Source organism: Zea mays, chromosome 2, assembly GCF_902167145.1.
Source record: "Zea mays cultivar B73 chromosome 2, Zm-B73-REFERENCE-NAM-5.0, whole genome shotgun sequence".
NCBI lineage: Eukaryota > Viridiplantae > Streptophyta > Magnoliopsida > Poales > Poaceae > Zea > Zea mays.
Window position 1 is genome coordinate 179,012,208 of NC_050097.1, and position 16,635 is coordinate 179,028,842.

The following is a 16,635-nucleotide window of genomic DNA, read 5'->3' on the forward strand; positions in this document are numbered from 1 at the left end:
GGCCGCGCAATCTGCGCGTGACGCGTGGCCGAGCCAACGGTCAGAAGGGGGCACCGGACTGTCCAGTGTGCACCGGACAGTGTCCGGTGCGCCAACAGCTCCAAATCTTCAACGGTCGGCTGCGCCAAAACAGGAAAGCAATCCGCACCAGACAGTGAACAATGCCTGTCTGGTGGTGCACCGGAATGTCCGGTGCGCCACCCGACAGGAGGTAAGAATTGCCTTCCTAGATTGCTCTCAACGGCTCCTAGCTGCCTTGGGGCTATAAAAGGGACCCATAGGCGCATGGAGGAGACCACCAAGCATACTCTAAGCATTCTTGATCATTCACACTCCATCTTTGCGCACTCGATTGACATTCTTAGTGATTTGAGCTCCGTTCTAGTGGTGAACCTTGTGTTATTCATTTGAGCTCAAGTCTTGGCTGTGTGTGTGCGTATTGCTGTGGATTTGTGTGTGTTGCTTCCCTCCCTTACTCTAGTGCTTTCACTTTGATCATAATTGTAAGGGCGAGAGACTCCAAGTTGTGGAGATTCCTCGCAAATGGGAAAGAGTAAAGAAAGAAGAACACCGTGGTATTCAAGTTGATCATTGGATCACTTGAGAGGAGTTGAGTGCAACTCTCGTCCATTGGGACGCCACAACGTGGAATAGGCAAGTGTTATACTTGGCCGAACCACGGGATAAATCCTCGTGTCTCTTGTGCTTGTTCTCACTGTGTCTATTGTGTTTCACAAGAGCTCTCCTTTAGCCACTTGATTTCATTGTGCTAACTCTTAATCAAGTTTTGTGTCTTTAAGTTTTAAGTTTTTACAAGATCACCTATTCAGCCCCCTCTAGGTGCTCTCAATTGGTATCAGAGCCGTTCTCTTCACAAAAGAGACTAATCGCCCGAAGAGATGGATCCTAAGGGAAAGGGGATGGTGATCAACGACAAGGAAAAGGAATCCTTCATCAATGAGCCAAAAGACGACAAGCCCACTGACTCGGGCTCAAGTCAAAAGAAGAAGGATGGAAAGAAGAAGAGACGCATCAAGAAGATTGTCTACTATGACAGCGACGAATCTTCCTCTTCTCAAAAGGACGACGAATACGAGGAGAAAAAGAAAATGGTTAACTTGAACTTTTCTTTCGATTATTCTCGTATTCCGCATAATTCCAATGCTCATTTGCTTTCCATTCCACTTGGTAAATCTCCACACTTTGATGGAGAGGACTACGGATTTGGAGTCACAAAATGTGTATCCACTTGTTCTCTCTTCATCCAAGTATATGGGAGATAGTAGAAAATGGAATGCGATTTGATAGTTAGGATAACTCCATGTTTATCAATGAACAAATCCATAAAAATGCACAAGCTACTACTGTTCTTTTAGCATCCTTGTGCAGGGAAGAATACAATAAGGTGAGCGGCTTGGACAACGCCAAGCAGATTTAGGACACCCTCAAGATCTCGCATGAGGGGAACGACGCCACCATGCTCACCAAGATGGAGTTGGTGGAAGGCGAACTAGGAAGGTTTGTGATGATCAGGGGAGAGGATCCAACTCAAACGTACAATAGGCTCAAGACCCTGGTCAACAAGATAAGAAGCTATGGAAGCACGAGATGGATGGACCATGACGTCGTCCGACTTATGCTAAGGTCCTTCACTGTCCTTGATCCTCATCTTGTAAACTCTATTCGTGAGAATCCTAGGTACATCAAGATGACGCCCGAGGAAATACTCGGGAAGTTCGTAAGCGGGCGAATGATGATGCATTGAATGGCCCAATGCCGATCTACGAGCCTCAAACTGTTGCTCTCAAAGCAACAAGTAGCAGGGAGGCGCTACCTAGCAAGGTGGCACAAGTTGAGGCGGCCAGGCTAAATGAGGACGAAATGGCCCTCATCATCAAGCGCTTCAGGACGGCGCTCAAAGGTCGCAAGGAGCATCCCAACAAGAGCAAGACGAAGGGAAAGCGCTCCTGCTTCAAGTGTGGTAAGATTGGTCACTTTATTGCTAACTGTCCCGACAATGATAGTGACCAGGAACAAGGAAAGAGCGGAAAGTGGGAAAAGAAGAAGACCTACAAAAAGGCGAAGGGCGAGGCACACCTTGGAAAGGAGTGGGATTCAGATTGCTCCTCGTCTGACTCCGACAACGAAGGACTCGCCGCCTCAGCCTTCAACAAGTCGGCTCTCTTCCCCAATGAGTATCACACATGCCTCATGGCAAAGGAAAAGAAGGTAAATACTCGAAGTACTATTACATATGCTTCTTCTAGTGATGATGAGTCTAGTGATGATGAAGTAGACTACGCAAGCTTATTCAAAGGTTTAGATAGAACTAAAATTGATAAGATCAATGAATTAATTGATGCTTTGAATGAGAAGAATAGATTGTTAGAGAAGCAAGAGGATCTTTTATATGAAGAGCATGATAAATTTGTTAGTGCACAAAATTCTCTTGCTTTAGAAGTTAAAAGAAATGAAATGCTTTCATGTGAATTATCTACATGCCATGAATCTATTTCTAGCTTAAAGAGTATTAATGTTGATTTAAATACTAAGTTAGAAATAGCAAATAAATCAAACTCTTGTGTAGAACATGTTGTGATTTGCAATAGGTGTAAGGATTTTAATGTTGATGCCTGTAGTGAACACTTAATTTCCATTTCCAAATTAAATGATGAAGTGGCTAGTCTTAATGCCCAATTTAAGACTAGCAAGAATGAATTTGACAAACTAAAATTTGCAAGGGATGCCTACACCATTGGTAGACACCCCTCAATTAAGGATGGGCTTGGCTTTAAGAGGGAAGCCAAGAACTTAACAAGCCAAAGAGCTCCCATTTTCAACAAGGAAAAGGGAAAGGCTCCTATGGCTAATAGTAGTCAAAAGAATCATGCATTTATTTATGATAGAAAATTTTCTAGAAATGTTCATCATGATAGGAGTTGTAATGCTTATGATTCAAATGCCATGTTTGCTTCAAGTTCTTCCTTTGTGCATGGTAGAGATATGCCTAAGAGAAATGTTGTTCATGTACCTAGAAAACCAAGTAATGAACATTCTACAATTTATCATGCTTGCAATGCTTCTTTTGCAATTTGTAGGAAGAATAAGAAAGTGATTGCTAGGAAATTAGGGGCAAAATGCAAGGGAGATAAAACTTGCATTTGGGTCCCTAAGGCTATTGTTACTAACCTTGTAGGACCCAACAAGAGTTGGGTACCTAAAACCCAAGCCTAAATTGCCTTGCAGGTTTATGCATCCGGGGGCTCAAGCTGGATTATCGACAGCGGATGCACAAACCACATGACGGGGGAGAAGAAGATGTTCACCTCCTACGTCAAGAACAAAGATTCCCAAGATTCAATCATATTCGATGACGGGAATCAAGGCAAGGTTAAAGGACTAGGAAAGATTGCTATTTCATCCGAGCACTCCATTTCTAATGTGTTTTTAGTTGAGTCGCTCTGGTATAACTTGTTGTCCGTTAGTCAACTTTGTAATATGGGTTATAATTGCTTATTCACAAATGTAGATATGTTTGTCTTTAGAAGGAGTGATGGTTCATTAGCTTTTAAGGGTGTACTAGATGGCAAACTCTATTTAGTTGATTTTGCAAAGGAGGAGGCCGATCTAGATGCATGCTTAATTGCTAAGACTAGCATGGGCTAGCTGTGGCATCGCCGTCTAGCACATGTGGGGATGAAGAACCTTCACAAACTTCTAAAGGGAGAACATGTGTTAGGTCTAACAAATGTAACTTTCGAAAAAGATAGACCTTGTGCAGCTCGTCAAGCAGGTAAACAGGTGGGAAGTACTAATCATAGCAAAAATGTGATGACCACATCAAGACCTTTGGAGTTACTTCATATGGACCTCTTCGGACCCGTCGCCTACCTCAGCATCGGGGGAAGTAAGTATGGTCTTGTTATAGTTGATGATTTTTTCCCGCTTCACTTGGATATTCTTTTTGCAAGATAAAACAGAAACCCAAGGGACCCTTAAGCGCTTCCTAAGGAGAGCTCAAAATGAATTTGAGCTCAAGGTGAAAAAGATAAGGAGCGACAACGGGTCCGAGTTCAAGAACCTTCAAGTGGAGGAGTACCTTGAGGAGAAAGGAATCAAGCACGAGTTCTCCGCTCCCTACACACCACAGCAAAACGATGTGGTAGAGAGGAAGAACAGGACACTCATAGACATGGCAAGGACGATGCTTGGAGAGTTCAAGACGCCCGAGCGATTTTGGTCGGAAGCCGTGAACACGGCTTGCCACGCCATAAACCGGGTCTACCTTCATCGCCTCCTCAAGAAGACGTCGTACGAACTCCTAACCGGTAACAAACCCAACGTGTCATACTTTCGTGTATTTGGGAGTAAATGCTACATTCTAGTGAAAAAAGGTAGGAATTCCAAATTTGCTCCCAAAGCTGTAGAAGGGTTTTTGTTAGGTTATGACTCAAATACAAAGGCGTATAGAGTCTTCAACAAATCATCGGGTTTGGTTGAAGTCTCTAGCGACGTTGTATTTGATGAGACTAATGGCTCTCCAAGAGAGCAAGTTGATCTTGATGATGTAGATGAAGAAGATGTTCCAACGGCCGCCATACACACCATGGCGATTGGAGATGTGCGACCATAGGAACAAAAGGAGCAAGATCAACCTTCTTCCTCAACAATGGTGCATCCCCCAACTCAAACTGATGAACAGGTTCATCAAGAGGCGTGCAATCAAGGGGGAGCACAAGATGATCATGCTATGGAGGAAGAAGCACCTCAAGCCCCTCCAACTCAAGTCCGAGCAACGATTCAAAGGAATCATCCCATCGATCAGATATTGGGTGATATAAGCAAGGGAGTAACTACTCGCTCTAGATTAGTTATTTTTTGTGAACACTACTCGTTTGTCTCTTCTATTGAGCCTTTCAGGGTAGAAGAGGCCTTGCTAGATCCGGACTGGGTGTTGGCCATGCAGGAAGAGCTCAATAACTTCAAGCGAAATGAAGTTTGGACCCTGGTGCCACGTCCAAAGCAAAACGTTGTGTGAACCAAGTGGGTGTTCCACAACAAACAAGACGAGCACGGAGTGGTGACAAGGAACAAAGCTAGACTTGTGGCAAAAGGTTATGCCCAAGTCGCAGGTTTGGACTTTGAGGAGACTTTTGCTCCTGTGGCTAGGCTAGAGTCTATTCACATATTGTTAGCATATGCCGCTCACCATTCTTTCAGGTTGTTCCAAATGGATGTGAAGAGCGCTTTTCTCAACGGGCCAATCAAGGAGGAGGTGTACGTAGAGCAACCCCCTGGCTTTGAGGATGAACGGTACCTCGACCACGTATGTAAGCTCTCTAAGGCGCTCTATGGACTTAAGCAAGCCCCAAGAGCATGGTATGAATGCCTTAGAGACTTTTTAATTACTAATGCTTTCAAGGTTGGGAAAGCCGATCCAACTTTATTCACTAAGACTTGTGATGGTGACTTATTTGTATGCCAAATTTATGTCGATGACATAATATTTGGTTCTACTAACCAAAAGTCTTGTGAAGAATTTAGCAGGGTTATGACTAAAAAATTTGAGATGTCGATGATGGGCGAGTTAAGCTACTTCCTTGGGTTCCAAGTGAAGCAACTCAAGGACGGCACCTTCATCTCCCAAACGAAGTACACGCAAGACTTGATCAAGCGATTTGGGATGAAGGACGCCAAGCCCGCAAAGACTACAATGGGAACTGACGGACACGTCGACCTCAACAAAGGAGGTAAGTCCGTTGATCAAAAGGCATACCGGTCTATGATAGGTTCCTTGCTTTACTTATGTGCTAGTAGACCGGATATTATGCTAAGCATATGCATGTGTGCTAGATTTCAATCTGATCCAAGGGAGTGTCACCTTGTGGCCGTTAAGCGAATTCTTAGATATTTAGTTGCTACGCCTTGCTTTGGGATCTGGTATCCAAAGGGGTCTACCTTTGACTTGATTGGATATTCAGACTCCGATTATGCTGGATGTAAGGTTGATAGGAAGAGTACATCAGGGACGTGTCAATTCTTAGGAAGGTCCCTGGTGTCGTGGAGCTCTAAGAAACAAACTTCCGTTGCCCTATCCACTGCTGAGGCCGAGTATGTTGCCGCAGGACAATGTTGCGTGCAACTACTTTGGATGAGGCAAACCCTCAGGGACTTTGGCTACAATCTGAGCAAAGTCCCACTCCTATGTGACAATGAGAGTGCTATCCACATGGCGGATAATCCTGTTGAACACAGCCGCACAAAGCACATTGACATCCAGCATCACTTTTTGAGAGACCACCAGCAAAAGGGAGATATCGAAGTGTTTTATGTTAGCACCGAGAACCAGCTAGCCGATATCTTTACCAAACCTTTAGAGGAGAAGACCTTTTGCAGGCTGCGTAGTGAGCTAAATGTCTTAGATTCGCATAACTTGGATTGATTTAGAGCATACATGTGTTTTAAGCCTTTGATCAAGTTACTTTATGCATTTATGAGATTTGTTGTTTATGTATGGTGCTCAAGTTGTGCAAGGGATCCCCGGACCTCACAAGTCCATGTGCAAGTGATGCACTTATTTAGGGGGAGGCATACCACAACTTGACACTTTGAGACTAACCTTGTACTTGAGTTTACTTGTTTTAGTCTCACCAGTGGATTGAAAGGGAAAGGTGGACTTGGACCATGAAAGACTTCCACTGCACTCCGATGAGAGGGTAACTTACTCCAAGTTCATCTCCTTGCTCTTATTGCCTTTTTACTCCTAATTGAAGATTTTGGTGAGGCAATGGGGTTAAAGGGCCATAAATGATCCCGTTTTGGTGCTTGATGCCAAAGGGGGAGAAATTAAGGGCCAAAGCAAGAAATGGATCAGCTACCACTTGAGAATTTTGAAGAAGTAGAGTTAGAGCTTTTGTTTTGTCAAAATACTCTAAGTGTCTCTTTTTGTCAAAAGTTGGTCTCTTGTGGGGAGAATGTTTGATTATGGGAGATAGGGGGAGTTTTTGAATCTTTGATCAATTTCTATTGGAATGCCTCTCTCTATAACTCAACGAGTGAATTTGATTTGGAGATAGGAAATTGAGTTTGATTTACAAAAACAAACCAAGTGGTGGCAAAGAATGATCCAAATATGCCAAATTTGAACCAAAAACAATTCTTGTTCAATATTGCATTGATGTTGCACTTCTTTTAGTTGTTTTTGTTGTGTTGGCATAAATCACCAAAAAGGGGGAGATTGAAAGGGAAATGTGCCCTTGGGCCATTTCTAAGTATTTTGGTGATTAAGTGCCAACACAAATGGTTTAAGTGTTAAACTATGTCAAATGGTGGATAAAGTGCAAATCAACACAAATGTATGATTCTAGACTTAGTACATTGGTTTTTGTGTACTAACATAATTGTCTAAGTGCTAGAATTAGAGAAAAGACAAAAGAAAAAGAGTTGGCTGTGTACAGCCAACTGCTGCTCAGTCTGGGTGCACAGGATTGTCCGGTGGTGCACCGGACAGTGTCCGGTGCGCCAGGTTGGCTTTGGCGAAAAGGCTGCTCTCGGGTCTCGACGGCGGTGTACGGCTATAAATTACCGGACTGTCCGGTGGTGCACCGGACTGTCCGGTGAGCCAACGGTCGGCCGCGCCAACGGTCGGTCGCGCAATCTGCGCGTGACGCGTGGCCGAGCCAACGGTCAGAAGGGGGCACCAGACTGTCCGGTGTGCACCGGACTGTGTCCGGTGCGCCAACGGCTCCAAATCTTCAACGGTCGGCTGCGCCAAAACAGGAAAGCAATCCGCACCGGACAGTGAACAGTGCATGTCCGGTGGTGCACCGGACTGTCCGGTGCGCCACCCGACAGAAGGCAAGAATTGCCTTCCTAGATTGCTCTCAACGGCTCCTAGCTGCCTTGGGGCTATAAAAGGGACCCATAGGCGCATGGAGGAGACCACCAAGCATACTCTAAGCATTCTTGATCATTCACACTCCGTCTTTGCGCACTCGATTGACATTCTTAGTGATTTGAGCTTCGTTCTAGTGGTGAACCTTGTGTTATTCATTTGAGCTCAAGTCTTGGCTGTGTGTGCGCGTATTGCTGTGGATTTGTGTGTGTTGCTTCCCTCCCTTACTCTAGTGCTTTCACTTTGATCCTAATTGTAAGGGCGAGAGACTCCAAGTTGTGGAGATTCCTCGCAAACGGGAAAGAGTAAAGAAAGAAGAACACCGTGGTATTCAAGTTGATCAATGGATCACTTGAGAGGAGTTGAGTGCAACTCTAGTCCATTGGGACGCCGCAACGTGGAATAGGCAAGTGTTATACTTGGCCGAACAACGGGATAAATCCTCGTGTCTCTTGTGCTTGTTCTCACTGTGTCTATTGTGTTTCACAAGAGCTCTCCTTTAGCCACTTGATTTCATTGTGCTAACTCTTAATCAAGTTTTGTGTCTTTAAGTTTTAAGTTTTTACAGGATCACCTATTCACCCCCCTCTAGGTGCTCTCACATTCAACCACCAAAATTATTTGTAGGAAAAGGATAACCCTATTTCCCTTTCAATGGGGTCCATTGGACGCCGTCAGGGCCGTTAGCCAGTTTTAACTTCGACGATCACTAACGTTCATCTAGCGTAAACTATTTCCGACGGTGGCCATTGGAAATAAGGTTATTTCTGATCTTTTATAACCGATAGACTCATGCCATCAGAAATAAAGCCTAAACCATTGAAAACAAACCTATATCCGACGACATAAGTCTTATTTCCGATAGCATAAGTTGTCGAAAAATTCTCTTTTTACTGTTTTGTACGTATTCAGCATCGGCAAGTAGCTCACTAGAACAACTCAAATGTTATCTGAAAATGCATATGCATTGGTACAGTTTGTATACATCACATAGATTATAGGTAGACCTGGTTTAAATGGATAGTTGTTTAAACATGTTCCAAACCTTTACCCTGAGCATCTAAAAGTCCTGAATGACATGTGTGGATGGTGGCAGCGGGATCCTGCTCGCGTTCTCATGACTAAATACCTCGTAGGCATGGTGGGTGGTTGTGCCACGACGAGAGCGAGAGTGAAAATTCAAATCAAGAGCACAAGAGAATGCAACACTCTAGAACAAACGCTAAGCTTCTAATCTATCGAAATGATCTAATTCGACGTTTGTATGGCTTTGGAAGATTGGGAGTTATTGCACATGATGTATATCACTTTGGTGTAGATTTTGTGTCTTTGATGTGCTAGTTAAAGGGTATTTATAGCCCTCAACCACTCAAATAGCCATTAGAGTAGATGTGCAAAAGTTGTTTGTCGGTTGGTGCACCGGACAGTGAATAATGCTTGTCCGGTGCACAGCGGACACTTTACAGTGTATGTCCGGTGCACTGTCAGGTTACCGTTTTGGGCCGTCAGACGGCAGTTCTGAGTTAGAGGTTACCGTTGTTGCTGTCGTTAGACTATCCGGTGCACACCGGACAGTCCGGTGCTCTTGCCTGCCGAAAACCCGAAGCTGCTGAGTTCGTTAGCCGCCGCTATAAATACCTCCGGACTGTCCGGTGCACACCAGACAATTTGGTGTCCTCTTTCTGGCGCTCGCTCGAGACTTGAACTAAAAAATTATTCAAAAATTTATAGGACTATAGATTTGAACACACACAAAAATATTCAAAACGAGCATTATAGGAGTAGATACACCTTTTAAAATAGCTTATTTTATGGATAACTGCATTAATTAAATAGGATGGGCTTTAATAAAAAGATATAAATCAAATAAAATGATTTTTTGCAACTACTACTTACAAACAAAAAAATTTAACGTATCAATGATCATATTTTCCAAAACAATTTTTAACAATTCGTTATTTTATAAAATGAGGGTACAAAATTAGATCCAAAATTGGATAGTTGTTCAAATATGTTCCAAACCTTTATACGGAGTATCTAAAAGTCTTGAATGACATGTGTGGATGGTGACAACGGGATCCTGCTTGCTTCCTCACGACTTCAGACCTCGTAGGCATGGTGGGCGGCTGTGCCACAAAAGTGCCTGTGATGGTGCCCCTTCCATCCTAAATTTACAAAATCGAAAATCCATGTATCTCAATCGATAACCAGATAGGTCTACTGCATTGATACCTGGTAGCCTCGTCTGCACGGTTTATCATCTTAATTGCGCTGCTGGCTGCATGCGTGGGTGCATCACTGGTGTACATGACCAAATGGACCGGATCTACTATGTCACGGGAGACTAAAAAATGGAACCTTCATTACCTGCTCTACCTTATAATATTCCGATACCTAGAAATAGTGGTCGTCCGTGTGCGCTTATAAAGCATGCAATATCTTTGAGTTTTTTTTTGTGATGCACCGTTATTGTCTCGCCTTGTCTAAGTTTCTCCTGGGCTCTTTTAATGTGATACATTTAGCTTCCATGTCTTCAAATCTGAGATCTTTCTAAATCGAGCGGTGAAACTATCAGGCAAACTTTAAATTTTTTTAACCACCTCTTACAATACGAGCTTCCATGACTTCATTCAAATTTGTTTAACCCGACGTTTAGAGAAATTGGATAAAAATTTGAGCTAAAAAAGTTTTATTTTTCTTTTATGATAGTTGAGTTTTTTAAGAATATACACACCATCTCGACCATAGATAAAGTAATTAACTCAGCGCATGACATCATCCCCGCCCGCTAGACGACAACGCAGCGGAAATGACAAAAAATGAAAACGATAGACGACAACGCACGGGAGGCTGTACTCTACGAACGAGAGATGTAGCGAGGAGCAGACTCGCTTTAGCGGACACGAGAACGGCTGCCACGTTTGGAGAGCGTCGGTGCCCACCAGTAAAATAGAGGAGCCTTTAGCGTGCGTTGTTGGGCGCGTAGGGAAGTACTTTATCAGATATATTTACATGACAGAACGCTTTACCAGATCTTGTTGGAGCCGGTCGTGACCACTCAAACGAGTTAAAAAAGTTTTAGTTTTCTTTTATGAAAGTTGAGTTTTCTAAGAATATACATGTCATCTCGATCATAAATGAAGTAATTAACTCAGCGCATGTCATCATCCTCGTCCGTATATACTAATACCTTCATTTTGTAGCAGGGGCGGAGCCACGGGGCCGGAGCCCCACCTCATTTTTTTGTCTTCTTATATATATGTTGAATATGATGTGATTTAAAAAAAATAGTAAGTACATGAAGGCAAAAATACAGCACACATCCACCATCATGCCAACAATCGAACTCCACAACTTTGTAAAACAGCCCAATTCCGCTTATGTTCTGTTATCGTTGTATCCGATCGACAAAAGGTAGAAGCGCTCGACTCCATCGTCGTCATCCCCTTGTTGTACTCGTCCTAACTTTGTCGCCTGCCCCCTTCTGCGTTACCCCAATGTTGCTGCCACACCTGGCTCCCCTTCTACGCTCACCGGCTCTGTCGCCGCACCAATGTCGCTGCCGCCCGTCCATCCCCCTTCTGTCTGCGCTCACACACCCGCGCAATTCAGTCATTCAGCCATCGCAACATTGACACGTACTGTTTTCTTGTTCATATTTTTCTCTTCTTTCAAATTTTAATTTCTATTGTTCGATCACTAGATTCTATATGCAGCGTTACATCTGTTTTATAGTCTTATCTAGGTGTCTTATGATTTTGTTTGGCCCCCACATGAAATTCTGTCCTGCGTCGGCCACTGATTTCTAGCACGCAGAAATTATTTTTCCCACGAGTTAAATCAAACTTCTTGAAGCTTTTTGAATGTACGAACATAACCAAAACTCGATTTGGGTGTAGTCACGAGCTGTATATATAATATAACATCAGCCGTACGTAATGTACTGATGGGCGGGTTAACAAATGTCACTCACTACCAGCACCAGCAGCGCTTAGATGCATCCGGCCGGGCCAGGACCCAGGACCAGAAAGCGCGCACGTGCACAGCGGATGCTGATGGGTTAGATCGACTGATCGAGGAAGAGGAGAGCTTAATTAAGAAACGCCCCGTTCCGCTTTGCTAGCTTGCGCCCTGACTGTCCAGCCCACGCGCTTCGGTCCGATTCACATGCTAGGCTGGTGCAAGCGAGCCGAGACTTTTTTTTAGAACCACCTTGCTCAGCAAACCTTAGGAACACCGGCTTATAAGTCGAAGCGAAGCGCTGTGCACTGTCTCTTCGGAGACATCCGATAAAATTGGAACGATACAGAGAAGATTAGCATGGCCCCTGCGCAAGGATGACACGCACAAATCGAGAAATGGTCCAATTTTTTTTGACATTTCGCGCCAGGACATTTCGCGCCAGGTCCCTTGTTCTTGCAATCAGATTTTTACCGCCTCTCCCCACTATAGCATTGCATTAAGGTCCCTGTTACAATCACCACAAAAGCAATACAATTGCAGCTTGATCACTTGCTTTGGAATCAAAAACACGACAACACAAATGAATAAACCAAAGTTTCCTCCCTTTAATTAACTCTCCTTTGAAGGTTAATTCAATGGAGAAGATAAAAAAGAATAATAAGATAGTTACAACAGTGACTCATACAGCATAAAAGGCAGAATAGATTAGTCATTTTCGGTTTTATTACTTTGCCTCACTCTTCTAGAATACAATAAATGGTTACAAATATACCTTCGGGTCCATTAACCGCGTCCAATCGTGATAAAATATTTATGCCAATCTGATAGAAAAGATCGACTTCAAATATATCACGAATCTCGAGATGAATAAACTATTGAATGACTTAAAACAAACATATGGGATTAGTTCACGGCACCATACATCCATGCACAAACTCACGTACATCTAATAATTGGATCTACCATTTATTAACACGACATAATCCATATGTTTGATATTCTTAGCCTATATATGTATGACTCTATTCATCACCTAGGGTGATGGACCCATCACCTTGACTAACACAAATCGATCATCGATGCGCAACCCACTGCACCGCAATCTGCCCGCACGCACGACCACTCACCACAATCCAACCAGACGTGCTACCTGCCGCACCCCAATTAGCCTGCATGTCCTGACCACCCACCGTGTGCCTCGCGCTCCAACTAGGTGTGCCTCACCCATTAATAAGTAGCTCCAATCATGATGAAATATTTATGCCAATCTAGTAGAAATGATTCACTTAAAATATGTTATGAATCTCGAAAGTGAAATGTATATGTTGTGGTTAGTTCACTCTTCTGGAATACAACAAATTGTTACAGATATACCTTCGGATCCATTAACCGCATCCAATCGTGATAAAATACCTTCGGATCCTCCGGGGTCGGCTGCCCTTGTCCGAGGCTAGGCTCGGGCGAGGCGTGATGGAGTGCCTCGATTGGACCGATCCCTGACTTAATCGCACCCATCAGGCCTTTGCAGCTTTATGCTGATGGGGGTTACCAGCTGAGAATTAGGAGACTTGAGGGTACCCCTAATTATGGTCCCCGACAGTAGCCCCCGAGCCTCGAAGGGAGTGTTAGCACTCGCTTGGAGGCTTTCGTCGCACTTTTTTGCAAGGGGACCAGCCTTTCCCGGTTGCGTTTTGTTCCGGTGGGTGCGCGCGAGCGCACCTGCCGGGTGTAGCCCCCGAGGCCTCGGAGGAGTGGTTTGACTCCTCCGAGGTCTTAATGCCTCGCCCAATGCTTTGGCTGGTCTGGTCGTTCCCTCATGCGAACTGCCGTAGCCCAGGTGCACGGTCGGGTCCCAAGTTCTCGGGCTGGTATGTTGACGCTGTCAACGGATTGGCCGGAGCCGGGTTTGCGAGAGCAGCCCCCTAGCCTCTGCACAGGGTGAGAGGACGATCAGGGATAGACTCGACTTTTTTACATACGCCCCTGCGTCGCCTTTCCGCAAAGAGGAGGGGGAAAAGCGCCATGTTGCCCTCGGTGGGTGCCGAACATGGTGTCTCCGGTGAGCTGCTGGCGGGTAATCCGAGCGGACGTCCATGCCCCATTCGCTAGGGGTCGGTTAGAGGCCCAGAGGCGCGCCCAAAAGTACCTGCGGGTGATCTGCCGGACCCGGTCCCATGTCAACGGGGTCCGAGGGCTCGATGCCTCCCTCTGATGGGATTCCATTACAAGATCGTTACCGCTGGTCTCGGAAATGTCCTAGGGTACCTCGGGAGCGCAGCCCGAGCCTTGGTTATGTATCGAACGTACCCATGGTCATCCCTCGCTCTGTGTCTGAGGCGGCTGTGAACCCTTTGAGGGCCAGCCTTCGAACCCCTGATCAGTAGTGGGTGCGAAGCTCGAGTAGCCTGAGGCGGTCATTGAACCCTTCCAAGGGGCCGGCCTTCGAACCTCTGACCAGTAGTGGGTGTGGAGCCCACGCGCTCTGAGGCGGCTGTTGAACCCTTCGAGGGGCCAGCCTTCGAACCTCTGATCAGTAGGGAGACTCGGAGCCTGGTTCCTTCACAAAGAAGGATCCTTTTCGGGGTATCCCCCTTTCCCGGTCCCTGTTGTAAGAGAGAGAAAGAGGAAAAGGAAAAGGATACGAAATTGAACGACGCGGCGTACCTTTTTTGACGCGGTCATTATGGCGAAGGCGAAACGTCGCTCGCTTCCCCTGCCAGAGGCGCCACCTTTCCCGCCGTGGAGTTAATGCGACGGGGCGTGCGGTTCGCGTGGCGGCCGTTGCGCGTGCGCGAGCCGTTCGAGGAACGGAACACGGGCGCGTCGTCTTCACGACGTGAGAGAGGGTTCTCTCGCTGCCCCCGGATGGGACGTAAGCTTGGCTGACGATGTGACTGCTGCTCCTGCCCGCCTGCCACCGCCATTACTGCCGACCCATTTTTGGCCGCATTGACCGTCGCGCCAGGCTGGCGCTGCTGGGTCGTGCGTAGGGTTGCCTCGAGTCATGGTACTAGTTCCGCAGTCGAGGAGGCGTGGCAGTGGCGCGAGTGGCGGTGCAGTTGCTCACACGTAGCATCCGGCACGCCGGTTGCATGACGCGTGGGCCTGGGCCTCCATGCTGGGCGCGCTGGAAGTCGGAGAGGTGCGCCCACTTGGCGCGGTTGCATGCCGCCTGCATGGCTGCCCGCCCTCTCGCCCGCTGGTCTGGGCAAAAGTGGAGGGCCGCTTGTAACCGCTGGGCGGTTGCATGCACCGCGCGCGGCGGTTTGGCTTCTTCTGCTCTGGGCCGGCTTGCATGATGTGTGGGACCCAGCCCCCGCGCCGTAGGGGGAGGACCTTGGAGCGTGTTGGAGAAGACTCAGCCCACGACGGTTGGGGACGCGAGTAGGGAGAGTCGCCTTTAAAAGGAGGGCGACCCCCTTGAAAGGCGACCATGTCTTCGTGCTCCCTTATGCATCGTGTCTTTCCACCTTCCGAGCCCCCGGATGGGGGATGTCCGTGGTCCTTCCGCCTTGCCGTTGGAGGAACGCAACTCCGTAGGAGTTGGTACCTTTCAGCCATCGTTCGACTTCAAGGATTTTCATCAGTCAGCCCGGCTGCATCCCCTCGCCGGTGGTCACCCGAGACGGTGACCACCAGCCCCTGGGTGGGGAGAAGCAAGCCGGGTTGCGATCTTGGTCCCACCCTCAGCTTCAAGGATGTTCATCATCCTCGCTGGGGTGGAGGCCGGACTGAGCCAGAGCTCTACCTTCCGCGCGGGTTCGTGGGTCGGCCTCTCCTTCGGCGTTCGAGGGAGAGGGCGCTCACTGGCCCTACGGGCGGGTCGGACTTCGACAACGCGGGGCGGGTCGGCGGCAGGCGTCGTCAGCCTCAGCGCGTCGGGCTCGAAGGCTTGGCTCCCGGTGCCCCCTCCTCCCGGAAGGCGGTTGCCGCGCCGTGTGCACGGGAGGACCGCCCAAGATATCGCGCGCTGCTAGGGCGGCGTTCGTGTTCTGGGGCGGTCCTGCCTTTGCACTGGTACGGCGCCTCCACGCGGAGGTCGGTGCCCCACTCGTCCGGGAGGATCTGAGTGGGGATCTACCGGAGGGCTGACGGCCCCTGTCATCGGTGCCGAGGTGGAGGCGGCTCGAGAAGTCCCCGTCGCCGACGGGATCACCGCCACCATCCGCGCTTCGGGCCTCCGGCTCTTTGTACTTGTCCTCGCCCCTCGAGCGTCGGCGTGGGCGAGGGCAAAGTTGCGGCAGCGTCCGCCCTGAGGCCCTCGCTGCTGCAGTTCGGCCACCCGGAGCGGGGGTCGTTGTCGTTGCTGCCGGAGCGGGCGACGGCGAGCCGCCCGTTGGTCTTCTGTTGCTCCGCAGGCCCCCCCAGCGAGTGGGGTTGTTCATACCTGCGGAGGTGGAACCGGAGTTCCGTTTGTAATGGCACTTTGAATGCCAGTGTTTTTGTTCATTGTGGCTGTCGGGGCTTGAACATGTATGTATTTATTCCTCATTTTCGAGCACTAAGACTCGCTTGTTGGTTGTCTGAACCGCTTCACCAAGCGTGAGTTGCCCTGTGCAAAGGTGACGAGTGAGGTGTCCGTATCCCGGAGGCGTAGGAGTCCCTCGGCTCGGTCGGCCTTGCTGCCTGAGGCTTCTCTTGCTTAGTTAAAGGAACCCCTCAGCCTCTCTTCGATGAGCCGAGGCCAGGGGTAGCGGTGTCAACATGGACAGAGGCGGAGTTGGCTCGAGAAAGAAGACTTGATCGGCCGGAGCCTGGTCGGGTCATCCGTTAGCGGG

General features: G+C 47.5%; 1 non-coding gene across 1 annotated transcript; it reads left to right on the forward strand.

The window, feature by feature from the left end:
- The first annotated feature begins 12,164 nt into the window (after positions 1-12,164).
- LOC118476583 (U6 spliceosomal RNA) lies at positions 12,165-12,267 on the forward strand. The gene has a single exon (XR_004856762.1). It is a non-coding gene; the product is annotated as a U6 spliceosomal RNA (small nuclear RNA).
- Positions 12,268-16,635: the final 4,368 nt, after the last annotated feature.